The sequence below is a fragment of the Oncorhynchus mykiss genome, chromosome 1 (genome assembly GCF_057628025.1).
Source record: "Oncorhynchus mykiss isolate SJ-2025 chromosome 1, ASM5762802v1, whole genome shotgun sequence".
NCBI lineage: Eukaryota > Metazoa > Chordata > Actinopteri > Salmoniformes > Salmonidae > Oncorhynchus > Oncorhynchus mykiss.
The window spans coordinates 37828641-37843985 of record NC_143022.1 but is presented as its reverse complement, the minus strand read 5'-3'; positions in this window follow the sequence as shown (position 1 = coordinate 37843985).

Here is a 15345-nt window from a genome sequence, read left to right as displayed (position 1 = left end):
CAGTGCGCCACGCCTATCATGGTGTAGATCTCTGGTCGCACAGACCTAAAAATACCCTCTGTCCCTGGATTACTGTAATCCAGTGTGTGTGTGTGTGTGTGCGTCTGTGTTTGTGTGCATGCGTGTGTCTGTGCACTCACTGAAACAACTCTAGAATTGTTTTTTAAACTGATCTAGAATTTAACCCTTCCCCCAAACCCCAGTGCATTGTGGTTATTTAAAGCAAGCTAAAAGGATAGTATCCTGGATGAAGCAGCCAGGTCACGAATCAGACAAGTCAGTATTCGATGTCAAGTAGGTTTCAGTTTTGCTATGGCATTGTGGACCAGGATGGAAGATGGGCATAAGCATCTGCTTCTGGTGCACACACCACGCCATGCGCCAGCCGCAAGCTGGACAGCCAGCGCCGCATGGAGACCAGGGCTAGCGCTAAAGGTTTCATCTTCAGATCCAGCGATATAAAAAAATAATAATAATTGTTTTAAGCCTATCCCAAACCTTAAACCTTTCCTTAACCATTGAGTTAATTCCTAAGCTTTTACTTTTTTGATGTAATGCCTAAACTTAACCCTAACCTTAAAAATGCAGATTTAATGCCTAAACTTAACCTTAAACACTTTGACATTTGCAACAACTAAGAAATTTCACGTTTGAGAATCATGGATGAACATCTAATTCTGATGTGAGAGTGTGAGAGCTTGTTGGGATTGTGACGGCCCCTCCCTACTTTGTCTACTGGGTTTTGCTGTGGAGAGGTGGGCGGAGCTGGGAGGGTCGTCAGTGCTGATGGGGCACACCTGTGAACGCTCAGCAGTAGCATGAGGCACTGTTTCCCCATTCAGCAAGAGATTCCTCTTAATGCATACCTTTGGTTGTTTCATTGTGGCTTTGGCAATTGACACCTAATTTACTGACCTTCATGCCTCATCTGATTATTGTTGTGAGTGTTTACTTTATTTATGGAATAAATTAATTTTGTTATTCCTTTACTCAGTGTGTGGTTTCCCATTGTTTGTTACAATCTTGAGCCAGGTTGTGCCAAAATAAAATAAACCTGGCTCAAGATTGCAACAAACAATTGGAAACCACACACTGAGTAAAGGAATAACAACTGCCAAAGCCACAATGAAACAACCAAAGGTATGATGATCTGTGTGATCCAAGATGGCGTAGCAGTCAGACGTCTTGTCGTGTCGTGTCCCTTATACAGTGCCTTGCGAAAGTATTCGGTATTATCCAGGTTAAAAAAACTGGCTGGCTGTGCAGAAGGTAAAAGCCGCTAGCAGTGGCTAACAATGACTACATAGCTTGTAGCTAGTTAGCTTCTGGAGGTTCTTGAATGTGTTCTAAAATTTAAAAATAATAGCGATTCCGTATCACATTGGGTGAGGCAGGTTACCGGAAGGTATAATCGAATTAAAAATCGAAAAGAGATTGAAAGTAAATATGGGTCCAGTGAGTGGTTGGGACGCGGCGATTCAGACAGTTAGCAGGCCTGTGCTAACAAGCTAACAGTTAGTAGGCCGGGGCTAAACAAGGTAGCAGTTAGCGGACCGGGGCTAAACAAGCTAGCAGTTAGCAGGCCGAATTAGCAAGCAGGCAGATAGCAAGGGCTAGAAAGTTAGCCTTTGGGGGACGTCGCGATGGGGTGAGTCTGTTTATGCCTCTTCATGCGGTGACATCGATAGACCGGTCGTGGGTCCGGATATTGTAGCCCAGGAGTATGCTTCGGTGGTAGCACAGGAGCTCTGGCCGGGCCTAGCTTCAAGCTAAGTGGATGGAAACGCTAGCCAGGAGTAATCATCCAGGGTTGCGGTTAGCTAGTTGTGAAGATCCAGCTGAAAATGTTCCGTTTGCGGTGGGAATCCGGTGGGAATCCGGGGATAAAAATAATAGGTCCGTTATGCTCTGGTTAGAGTCGCGTTGTTCGAACTGGCGAGAGCTTTCCGAGCTAAAGGTTAGCTGATGACCGGTTAGCTGATGACCGCTAGCAATGGTTTGCTGGTAGTTAGTTGGCTAGCTTCAGTTGAGGGGTTCCGGATCCGAAGTAAATATAAATACTTTAGAAAAAAAAAAAAGCAGATCCGCGCTACATTGGGTGAGGCGGGTTTCAGGAGAGTATTTAGAAGTTGAGGTTTAGCAAAATGTTTTAAAAGATATGCGAAGAAAAATATGTTAAAAAAAAACCGATATATACAGTGCCTTGCGAAAGTATTCGGCCCCCTTGAACTTTGCGACCTTTTGCCACATTTCAGGCTTCAAACATAAAGATATAAAACTGTATTTTTTTGTGAAGAATCAACAACAAGTGGGACACAATCATGAAGTGGAACGACATTTAGTGGATATTTCAAACTTTTTTAACAAATCAAAATCTGAAAAATTGGGCGTGCAAAATTATTCAGCCCCTTTACTTTCAGTGCAGCAAACTCTCTCCAGAAGTTCAGTGAGGATCTCTGAATGATCCAATGTTGACCTAAATGACTAATGATGATAAATACAATCCACCTGTGTGTAATCAAGTCTCCGTATAAATGCACCTGCACTGTGATAGTCTCAGAGGTCCGTTAAAAGCGCAGAGAGCATCATGAAGAACAAGGAACACACCAGGCAGGTCCGAGATACTGTTGTGAAGAAGTTTAAAGCCGGATTTGGATACAAAAAGATTTCCCAAGCTTTAAACATCCCAAGGAGCACTGTGCAAGCGATAATATTGAAATGGAAGGAGTATCAGACCACTGCAAATCTACCAAGACCTGGCCGTCCCTCTAAACTTTCAGCTCATACAAGGAGAAGACTGATCAGAGATGCAGCCAAGAGGCCCATGATCACTCTGGATGAACTGCAGAGATCTACAGCTGAGGTGGGAGACTCTGTCCATAGGACAACAATCAGTCTTATATTGCACAAATCTGGCCTTTATGGAAAAATGGCAAGAAGAAAGCCATTTCTTAAAGATATCCATAAAAAGTGTCGTTTAAAGTTTGCCACAAGCCACCTGGGAGACACACCAAACATGTGGAAGAAGGTGCTCTGGTCAGATGAAACCAAAATTGAACTTTTTGGCAACAATGCAAAACGTTATGTTTGGCGTAAAAGCAACACAGCTCATCACCCTGAACACACCATCCCCACTGTCAAACATGGTGGTGGCAGCATCATGGTTTGGGCCTGCTTTTCTTCAGCAGGGACAGGGAAGATGGTTAAAATTGATGGGAAGATGGATGGAGCCAAATACAGGACCATTCTGGGTGGAGTCTGCAAAAGACCTGAGACTGGGACGGAGATTTGTCTTCCAACAAAACAATGATCCAAAACATAAAGCAAAATCTACAATGGAATGGTTCAGAAATAAACATATCCAGGTGTTAGAATGGCCAAGTCAAAGTCCAGACCTGAATCCAATCGAGAATCTGTGGAAAGAACTGAAAACTGCTGTTCACAAATGCTCTCCATCCAACCTCACTGAGCTCGAGCTGTTTTGCAAGGAGGAATGGGAAAAAATGTCAGTCTCTCGATGTGCAAAACTGATAGAGACATACCCCAAGCGACTTACAGCTGTAATCGCAGCAAAAGGTGGCGCTACAAAGTATTAACTTAAGGGAGCTGAATAATTTTGCACGCCCAATTTTTCAGTTTTTGATTTGTTCAAAAAGTTTGAAATATCCAATAAATGTCGTTCCACTTCATGATTGTGTCCCACTTGTTGTTGATTCTTCACAAAAAAATACAGTTTTATATCTTTATGTTTGAAGCCTGAAATGTGGCAAAAGGTCGCAAAGTTCAAGGGGGCCGAATACTTTCGCAAGGCACTGTATATATCGGTTTTTTTTTAACATATTTTTCTTCGCATATCTTTTAAAACATTTTGCTAAACCTCAACTTCTAAATACTCTCCTGAAACCCGCCTCACCCAATGTAGCGCGGATCTGCTTTTTTTTTTTTCTAAAGTATTTATATTTACTTCGGATCCGGAACCCCTCAACTGAAGCTAGCCAACTAACTACCAGCAAACCATTGCTAGCGGTCATCAGCTAACCGGTCATCAGCTAACCTTTAGCTCGGAAAGCTCTCGCCAGTTCGAACAACGCGACTCTAACCAGAGCATAACGGACCTATTATTTTTATCCCCGGATTCCCACCGGATTCCCACCGCAAACGGAACATTTTCAGCTGGATCTTCACAACTAGCTAACCGCAACCCTGGATGATTACTCCTGGCTAGCGTTTCCATCCACTTAGCTTGAAGCTAGGCCCGGCCAGAGCTCCTGTGCTACCACCGAAGCATACTCCTGGGCTACAATATCCGGACCCACGACCGGTCTATCGATGTCACCGCATGAAGAGGCATAAACAGACTCACCCCATCGCGACGTCCCCCAAAGGCTAACTTTCTAGCCCTTGCTATCTGCCTGCTTGCTAATTCGGCCTGCTAACTGCTAGCTTGTTTAGCCCCGGTCCGCTAACTGCTACCTTGTTTAGCCCCGGCCTACTAACTGTTAGCTTGTTAGCACAGGCCTGCTAACTGTCTGAATCGCCGCGTCCCAACCACTCACTGGACCCATATTTACTTTCAATCTCTTTTCGATTTTTAATTCGATTATACCTTCCGGTAACCTGCCTCACCCAATGTGATACGGAATCGCTATTATTTTTAAATTTTAGAACACATTCAAGAACCTCCAGAAGCTAACTAGCTACAAGCTATGTAGTCATTGTTAGCCACTGCTAGCGGCTTTTACCTTCTGCACAGCCAGCCAGTTTTTTTAACCTGGATAATACTCGCCAGTCTAGCTTCCCTGCCCCATCCACCGCTGCCCCCTGGACACTGATCACTTGGCTACATAGCTGATGCATGCTGGACTGTCCATTAATCACGGTACTCCATTCTGCTTGTTTATGTTTTATCTGTCGGCCCCAGCCGCACTCAGGCTCTGTGTGTAGTTAATCCGACCCTCCCTGCCTAGTCAACGCCATTTTACCTGCTGTTGTTGTGCTAGCTGATTAGCTGTTGTTGTCTCACCTACTGTTTTAGCTAGCTCTCCCAATTCAACACCTGTGATTACTGTATGCCTCGCTGTATGTCTCTCTCAAATGTCAATATGCCTTGTATACTGTTGTTCAGGTTAGTTATCATTGTTTTAGTTTACAATGGAGCCCCTAGTTCCACTCTCCATACCCCTGATACCTCCTTTGTCCCACCTCCCACACATGAAGTGACCTCACCCATTACAACCAGCATGTCCAGAGATACAACCTCTCTCATTATCACCCAGTGCCTGGGCTTACCTCCGCTGTACCCGCACCCCACCATACCCCTGTCTGCGCATTATGCCCTGAATATATTCTACCATGCCCAGAAATCTGCTCCTTTTATTCTCTGTCCCAACGCTCTAGGCGACCAGTTTTGATAGCCTTTAGCCGCACCCTCATACTACTCCTCCTCTGTTCCGCGGGTGATGTGGAGGTAAACCCAGGCCCTGCATGTCCCCAGGCACCCTCATTTGTTGACTTCTGTGATCGAAAAAGCCTTGGTTTCATGCATGTCAACATCAGAAGCCTCCTCCCTAAGTTTGTTTTACTCACTGCTTTAGCACACTCTGCTAACCCTGATGTCCTTGCCGTGTCTGAATCCTGGCTCAGGAAGGCCACCAAAAATTCTGAGATTTCCATACCCAACTATAACATTTTCCGTCAAGATAGAACTGCCAAAGGGGGAGGAGTTGCAGTCTACTGCAGAGATAGCCTGCAAAGTAATGTCATACTTTCCAGGTCCATACCCAAACAGTTCGAATTACTAATTTAAAAAAATACTCTCTCCAGAAATAAGTCTCTCACTGTTACCTGCTACCGACCCCCCTCAGCTCCCAGCTGTGCCCTGGACACCATTTGTGAATTGATCGCCCCCCATCTAGCTTCAGAGTTTGTTCTGTTAGGTGACCTAAACTGGGATATGCTTAACACCCCGGCAGTCCTACAATCTAAGCTAGATGCCCTCAATCTCACACAAATCATCAAGGAACCCACCAGGTACAACCCTAAATCTGTAAACAAGGGAACCCTCATAGACGTCATCCTGACCAACTGGCCCTCCAAATACACCTCCGCTGTCTTCAACCAGGATCTCAGCGATCACTGCCTCAATGCCTGTATCCGCTACGGAGCCGCAGTCAAACGACCACCCCTCATCACTGTCAAACGCTCCCTAAAACACTTCTGTGAGCAGGCCTTTCTAATCGACCTGGTCCGGGTATCCTGGAAGGACATTGACCTTATCCCGTCAGTTGAGGATCCATGGTCATTCTTTTAAAGGAACTTCCTCACCATTTTAGATAAGCATGCTCCGTTCAAAAAATGCAGAACTAAGAACAGATAGAGCTCTTGGTTCACTCCAGACCTGACTGCCCTCGACCAGCACAAAAACATCCTGTGGCGGACTGCAATAGCATCGAATAGTCCCCACGATATGCAACTGTTCAGGGAAGTCAGGAACCAATACACGCAGTCAGTCAGGAAAGCTAAGGCCAGCTTCTTCAGGCAGAAATTTGCATCCTGTAGCTCCAACTCCAAAAAGTTCTGGGACACTGTGAAGTCCATGGAGAACAAGAGCACCTCCTCCCAGCTGCCCACTGCACTGAGGCTAGGTAACACGGTCACCACCGATAAATCCATGATTATCAAAAACTTCAACAAGCATTTCTCAACGACTGGCCATGCCTTCCGCCTGGCTACTCCAACCTCGGCCAACAGCGTCCCCCCCCCCCCCCCCCCCCCCCGCAGCTGCTCGCCCAAGCCTCTCCAGGTTCTCCTTTACCCAAATCCAGATAGCAGATGTTCTGAAAGAGCTGCAAAACCTGGACCCGTACAAATCAGCTGGGCTTGACAATCTGGACCCTCTATTTCTGAAACTATCCGCCGCCATTGTCGCAACCCCTATTACCAGCCTGTTCAACCTCTCTTTCATATCATCTGAGATTCCCAAGGATTGGAAAGCTGCCGCAGTCATCCCCCTCTTCAAAGGGGGAGACACCCTGGACCCAAACTGTTACAGATCTAAATCCATCCTGCCCTGCCTATCTAAGGTCTTCGAAAGCCAAGTCAACAAACAGGTCACTGACCATCTCGAATCCCACCGTACCTTCTCCACTGTGCAATCTGGTTTCCGAGCCGGTCACGGGTGCACCTCAGCCACGCTCAAGGTACTAAACAATATCATAACCACCATCGATAAAAGACAGTACTGTGCAGCCGTCTTCATCGACCTTGCCAAGGCTTTCGACTCTGTCAATCACCATATTCTTATCGGCAGACTCAGTAGCCTCGGTTTTTCTGATGACTGCCTCGCCTGGTTCACCAACTACTTTGCAGACAGAGTTCAGTGTGTCAAATCGTAGGGCATGCTGTCCGGTCCTCTGGCAGTCTCTATGGGGGTGCCACAGGGTTCAATTCTCGGGCCGACTCTTTTCTCTGTATATATCAATGATGTTGCTCTTGCTGCGGGCGATTCCCGGATCCACCTCTACGCAGACGACACCATTCTGTATACTTCCGGCCCGTCCTTGGACACTGTGCTATCTAACCTCCAAACGAGCTTCAATGCCATACAACACTCCTTCCGTGGCCTCCAACTGCTCTTAAACGCTAGTAAAACCAAATGCATGCTTTTCAACCTTTCGCTGCCTGCACCCGCACGCCTGACTAGCATCACCACCCTGGATGGTTCCGACCTTGAATATGTGGACATCTATAAGTACCTAGGTGTCTGGCTAGACTGTAAACTCTCCTTCCAGACTCATATCAAACATCTCCAATCTAAAATCAAATCTAGAGTCGGCTTTCTATTCCGCAACAAAGCCTCCTTCACTCACGCCGTCAAACTTACCCTAGTAAAACTGACTATCCTACCGATCCTCGACTTCGGCGATGTCATCTACAAAATTGCTTCCAACACTCTACTCAGCAAACTGGATGCAGTTTATCACAGTGCCATCCGTTTTGTTACTAAAGCACCTTATACCACCCACCACTGCGACCTGTATGCTCTAGTCGGCTGGCCCTCGCTACATATTCGTCGCCAGACCCACTGGCTCCAGGTCATCTACAAGTCCATGCTAGGTAAAGCACCGCCTTATCTCAGTTCACTGGTCACGATGGCAACACCCACCCGTAACACGCGCTCCAGCAGGTGTATCTCACTGATCATCCCTAAAGCCAACACCTCATTTGGCCGCCTTTCGTTCCAGTTCTCTGCTGCCTGTGACTGGAACGAATTGCTAAAATCGCTGAAGTTGGAGACTTTTATCTCCCTCACCAACTTCAAACATCTGCTATCTGAGCAGCTAACCGATCGCTGCAGCTGTACATAGTCAATCGGTAAATAGCCCACCCAATTTTACCTACCTCATCCCCATACTGTTTTTATTTATGTACTTTTCTGCTCTTTTGCACACCAATATCTCTACCTGTACATGACATCTGATCATTTATCACTCCAGTGTTAATCTGCAAAATTGTAATTATTCACCTACCTCCTCATGCCTTTTGCACACAATGTATATAGACTCTCCTTTTTTTCTACTGTGTTATTGACTTGTTAATTGTTTACTCCATGTGTAACTCTCTCAGACAGTGTGTCTGTTCACACTGCTATGCTTTATCTTGGCCAGGTCGCAGTTGCAAATGAGAACTTGTTCTCAACTAGCCTACCTGGTTAAATAAAGGTGAAATAAATAAATAAAACATTTTAAAAATACATGGAGAGAGGAATATCTTGCTGAATGGGGAAACAGTGGCTTTATACTACAGCTAAGTTTTCACAGGTGTGCCCCAATGACGCACAATATGGTCATAGGTTTTCCGAACACCTAAATGGCCAGCAATATCCCCATGAGAGGACTGCAAAACCAAATCACGGAAGGTATATGGTACCACAATTTTAATGACAGGATTACCCAAAAAATGGTCACCATGAGGCAGCCATTTCCTCACCAACAATTTACCCTGTAAGTAGTATCCCTGTACTAGACTTGGAACATCATCAACCGGGAGGACCTGCTCAAACAACCCTTTCATCCATCTATTCACCGTTCATTACAGAGGGTTACGTATCCCTGATAGGTAACCAAGATTAAGGAAAGATGGCACCGAAGAACATGGCTGGCGTTTCACATTCTCCCAACCAATTGTGTTGTTTGGTTAGTTTTTTTGCATTTTGTGTAACTTATTTTTGAATTTATTGTGTACATAATGTTGCTGCTACCATCTTTTTTGACCAAAAATAACTTCTGGACATCAGAACAGCGATCACTAACCGCGGACGGGAAGCTACTTTTTCCTTTAACGAGTCTGACGAGAAGGATATCCAGCTATCACTGGAACAGGCCCAGATCCCCGACTTTTGAGTGAATATAAGACGCAGGAAAAGGGTCCGCAGATCGGGCATCCTTCTGAAGATCTGTAGGCGAGTTTGTAATCTCCCACTGCCATTCATTCTTCTTTCTATCTTGCAATCATTGGATAATACAATTTATTGCCTACGACTAAGATTATCCTACCAACGGGACATTAACTGTAACATCTTATGTTTCACCGAGATGTGGCTGAACGAAGATACGGACAATATAGAGCTAGCGGGATTTTCCATGCACCGGCAGAACAGAGACGCTACCTCTGGTAAGACGAGGGATGGGAGGGTGTCTATTTGACAGCATTTTTACCAGCATGTCACATGTGCAACCAGAGGGGAAAAAAATCCAAGACCACCTTTACACCACACACAGAGATGCATACAAAGCTCTCCCCCACCCTGCATTTGGCAAATCTGACCATAATTCTATCCTCCTGATTCCTGCTAACAAGCAAAAACTAAAGCACGGCAGGACTGTTTTGCTAGCACAGACTGGAATATGTTCCAGGAATCATCCAATGGCATTGAGGAGTACACCACCTCAGCCATCGGCTTCCTCAATAAGTGCAGCGACGACGTCATCCCCACAGTAACTGTGGGTACAGTTTAAGTCAGAAGTATACATACACCTAGGTTGGAGTCATTAAAACTAGTTTTTCAACCACTCCACAAATATCTTGTTAACAAACTTTAGTTTTGACAAGTCGGTTAGGACATCTACTTTGTGCATGATACAGATAATCTTTCCAACAATTGTTTACAGACAGAATATTTCACTTATAATTCACTATCACAATTCCAGTGGGTCAGAAGTTTACATACACTAAGTTGACTGTGCCTTTAAACAGCTTGGAAAATTCCAGAAAATGATGTCATGGCTTCAGAAGCTTCTGATAGGCTAATTGACATAACTTGAGTCAATTGCAGGTGTACCTATGGATGTATTTCAAGGCCTACCTTCAAACTCAGTGCCTCTTCGCTTGACATCATGGGAAAATCATGAAAAAAAATCATGGAGGTCTACAAAATAAATTGTAGACCTCCACAAGTCTGGTTCATCCTTGGGAGCAATTACCAAACACCTGAAGGTACCATGTTCATCTGTACAAACAATAGTACGCAAGTATAAACACCATGGGACCACGCAGCCGTCATAGCGCTCAGGAAGGAGATACGTTCGATCTCCTAGAGATTAATGTACTTTGGTGCGAAAAGTGCAAGTCAATACCAGAACAACAGCAAAGGACCTTGTGAAGATGCTGGAGGAAACAGATACAAAAGTATCTATGTCCACAGTAAAACGAGTCCTATATAGACATAACCTGATAGGCCGCTCAGCAAGGAAGAAGCCACTGCTACAAAACCACCATAAAAATGCCAGACTACAATTTGCAACTGCACATGGGGACAAAGATCGTACTTTTTGGAGAAATGTCCTCTGGTCTGATGAAACAAAAATAGAACTGTTTGGCCATAATGATCATCGTTATGTTTGGAGGAAAAAGGAGGACGCGTGCAAGCTGAAGAACAGCATCCCAACCGTGAAGCACGAAGGTAGCAGCATCATGTTGTGGGGGTGCTTTGCTGCAGGAGGGACTGGTGCACTTTACAAAATAGATGGCATCATGAGGACGGAAAATTATGTGGATATATTGAAGCAACATCTCAAGACATCAGTCAGGAAGTTAAAGCTTGGTCGCAAATGGGTCTTTCAAATGGCCAATGACCCCAAGCATACTTCCAAAGTTGTGGCAAAATAGCTTAAGGACAACAAAGTCAAGGTATTGGAGGGCCATCACAAAGCCCTGACCTGAATCCCATAGAAAATGTGTGGGCAGAACTGAAAAAGCGTGTGCGAGTAAGGAGGCCAACAAACCTGACTCAGTTACACCAGCTCTGTCAGGAGGAATGGGCCAAAATTCCCCCAACTTATTGTGGGAAGCTTGTGGAAGGCTACCCGAAACGTTTGATCCAAGTTAAACAATTTAAAGGCAATGCTAACAAATACTAATTGAGTGTATGTAAACTTCTGACCCGCTGGGAATGTGCTATCATTCTGACATTTCACATTCTTAAAATAAAGTGGTGAGCCTAACTAACCTAAGACAGGGAATTTTTACTAGGATTAAATGTCAGGAATTGTGAAAAACGGAGTTTAAATATATTTGGCTAAATTCCGACTTCAACTGTACATAGCCCTAACCAGAAGCCATGGATTACAGTCAATATCTGATTCGAGATAAAGGCTAGAGCTGCCGCTTTCAAGGAGTGGGAGACTAATCCGGATGCTTATAAGAAATCCCGCTATGCCCTCAGACGAACCATCAAACAAGCAAAGCGTCAATACAGGATTAAGATTGAATCCTATTACACCGGCTCTGACGCTCGTGGGATGTGGCACGGCTTGAAAACTATTACGGACTTCAAAGGGAATCCCAGACACGAGCTGCCCAGTGATGTGAGCCTACCAGACGAGCTCAATGCCTTTTATGCTCGCTTCGAGTCAAGCAACACTGAAGCATGCACGAGAGCACCAGCTGTTCTGGATGACTGTGCGATTACGTTATTGGTTGCCGATATGAACAATACCTTTTAAATAGGTCAACATTCACAAAGCCGCTGGGCCAAACGGATTACCAGAACATTTACTCAAAGCTTGCGCGGACCAACTGTCAAGTGTTTTCACTGACATTTTCAACCTCTCCCTGACCAAGTCTGTAATACCTACATGTTTCAAGCAGACCACCATAGTCCCTGTGCCCAAGGAGCGAAGGTAACCTGCCTAAATGATTGCAGCCCAATGGCACTCACGTCAGTAGCCATGAAGTGCTTTGAAAGGCTGGTCATGTCTCACATCAACAGCATCCTTCCGGACACCCTAGACCCACTACAATTGGGATACCGCCCCAACAGATGCACAGGTGATGCAATCTCAATCGCACTCCACACTGCCCTTTCTCACCAGGACAAAAGGAACACCTATGTGAGAATGCTGTTCATTGACTACAGTTCAGCATTCAACTACATAGAGCATACGAAGCTCATCATTAACCTAGGACTCTGAGACTAAACTCCTCCCTCTGCAACTGGATCCTGGACTTCCTTACGGGCCACCCCCAAGTGGTTAATAGTAGGCTAAAAACACATCTGCCACGCTGATCATTAACACTGGGGCCGCTCAGGGGTGTGTACTTAGTCCCCTCCTGTATTCCCTGTTCACCCCAGACTGCGTGGCCAAACATGAATCCAACACCATCATTAAGTTTGCTGACGACACAAAAGTGCTAGGCCTGATCACCGACAACGATGAGACGGCCTATAGGGAGGAGGTCAGAGAGCTGGCAGTGCGGTGCCAGGACAACAAACTCTCCCTCAATGTGAGCAAGACTAAGGAGCTGATCGTGGACTACAGAAAAATGCAGGCCGAACAGGCCCCCATTATCATCAACGGGGCTGTAGTGGAGCGGGTCGAGAGCTTCAAGTTCCTTGGTGTCCACATCACCAACAAACTATCATGGTCCAAACATACCAAGACAGTCGTGAAGAGGGCACGGCAAAACCTTTTCCCCTCAGGGACTGAAAAGATTTGGCATGGGTCCCCAGAACCTCAAAAGGTTCTACAGCTGTACAATCGAGTGCATCCTGAACAGTTGCATCAACGCCCGGTATAGCAACTGCTCGGCATCTGACCTTAAAGCGCTACAGAGGGTAGTGAGAATCGCCCAGAACATCACTGGAGCCAAGCTTCCTGCATCTAGGACCTGCATCTAGGTGTCAGAGGAAAGCCCCGAAAATTGTCAGAGATTCCAGTCACCCAAGTTATAGACTGTTTTTTCTGCTACCGCACGACAAGCGGTACTGGAGCGCCAAGTCTAGGACCAAGAGGCTCCTCAACAGCTTCTACCCCCAAGCCATAAGACTGCTGAAATATTTACATTGACCCCCCCCCCCCCTCCCCCTTTTGTACACTGCTGCTACTCACTGTTTATTAACTATGCATAGTCTCTTCATGCCCACCTACATGTACAAATTACCGCAACTAACCTGTACCCAAGCACACTGACTCGGTAACTGTGCCCCCTGTATATAACTTCATTATTGTTATTCTTATTGTGTTACTTTTTTATTATTACTTTTTAATTTAGTCTACTTGGTAAATATTTCCCTAACTCTTCTTGAACTGCACTGTTGGTTATGGGCTTTGTAAGTAAGCATTTCACTGTAAAATCTACACTTGTTGTATTTGGCACATGTGACAAATAAAGTTTGATTTGATTTGAAGAGAGGGTCCCAGTTAAAGGCCTGCGAGACACTGGTGCTTTGTTCTTCCATTCTGCAGTCAGTGCTCCCTTTTTGTCCAGAGACTGATATAGGACACAGTGTGTTGATCAGAGGGATAGGTTTGTATATTATGTATGTCCCTTTACACAAACTTGTGCACTCCACAGATCTGGTACAAGGTGAGGTCATCATAGGAGTGCATTCTTCATTGCCTGACGAAGGACTGGTGGTGATTCTAGGAAGTGAGCTTGCCGGTCGAGATGTATCACCTCCTCTGGTTTCCATTCCTTCGGCCCATCTCAGAGAGGTGCCGGATGAAAGTGCTCAGAGTTTCCCCAAAGTGTTTACTGCTTGTGCCGTGACTCGTGCAATGAGCCGCTCTGAGTCCGTGTCGAAGTCTGGTGTATTTTATTTATTTTATTTTATTTTATTTCACCTTTATTTAATTTAACCAGGTAAGCCAGTTGAGAACAAGTTCTCATTTACGAACTGGCCAAGATAAAGCAAAGCAGTGTGGCACAAAGAACAACACAGAGTTACACATGGAATAAACAAACGTACAGTCAATAACACAATAGAAAGTCTATATACAGTGTGTGCAAATTAAGTACGATTAGGGAGGTAAGGCAAGAAATAGGCCGTAGTGTCAAAATAATTACAATTTCACAAATAAACACTGGAGTGATAGATGTGCAGAAGATGAATGTGCAAGTACAGATACTGGGGTGCAAAGGAGAAAAAATATATATATGTAAATAAAATAAATAACAATATGGGGGTGACCAGTGTAATATACCTGCTGGAGCATGTGCTACGTACGGGTGGGTGCTGCTATGGTGACCAGTGAGCTAAGATAAGGTGGGGCTTTACCTAGTAAGGACTTATAGATGATCTGGAGCCAGTGGGTTTGGCAACGAATATGAAGCGAGGGCCAGCCAACGAAACCATACCGGTTGCAGTGGTGGGTAGTATATAGAGCTTTGGTGACAAAATGGATAGCACTGTGATAGACTGCATTCAATTTGCTGAGTAGAGTGTTGGAGGCTATTTTGTAAATGACATCGCAGAAGTCGAGGATCGGTAGGATAGTCAATTTTACGAGGGCATGTTTGGCAGCATGAGTGAAGGATGCTTGTTGCAAAATAGGAAGCTGATTCTAGATTTAATTTTGGATTGGAGATGCTTAATATGAGTGGAAGGAGAGTTTACAGTCTAACCAGATACTTAGGTATCTGTAGTTGTCCACATATTCTAAGTCAGAACCGTCCAGAGTAGTGATGCTAGGCGTGTGGGCAGTGATCGGTTGAAGAACATGCATTTAGTTTTACTTGCATTTAAGAGCAGTTGGAGGCCATGGAAGGAGAGTTGTATGGCATTGAAGCTCGTCTTTAGGTTAGTTAACACAGTGTCCAAAGAAGGGCCAGAAGTATACAGAATGGTGTTGTCTGCGTAGAGGTGGATCAGAGAATCACCAGCTGCAAGAGTGACATCATTGATGTATACAGAGAAAAGAGTCGGCCCGAGAATTGAACCCTGTGGCACCCCCATAGAGACTGTCAGAGGTCCGGATAACAGGCCCTCCGATTTGAGACACTGAACTCTATCTGAGAAGTAGTTGGTGAACCAGGCGAGGCAGTCATTTGAGAAACCAAGGCTGT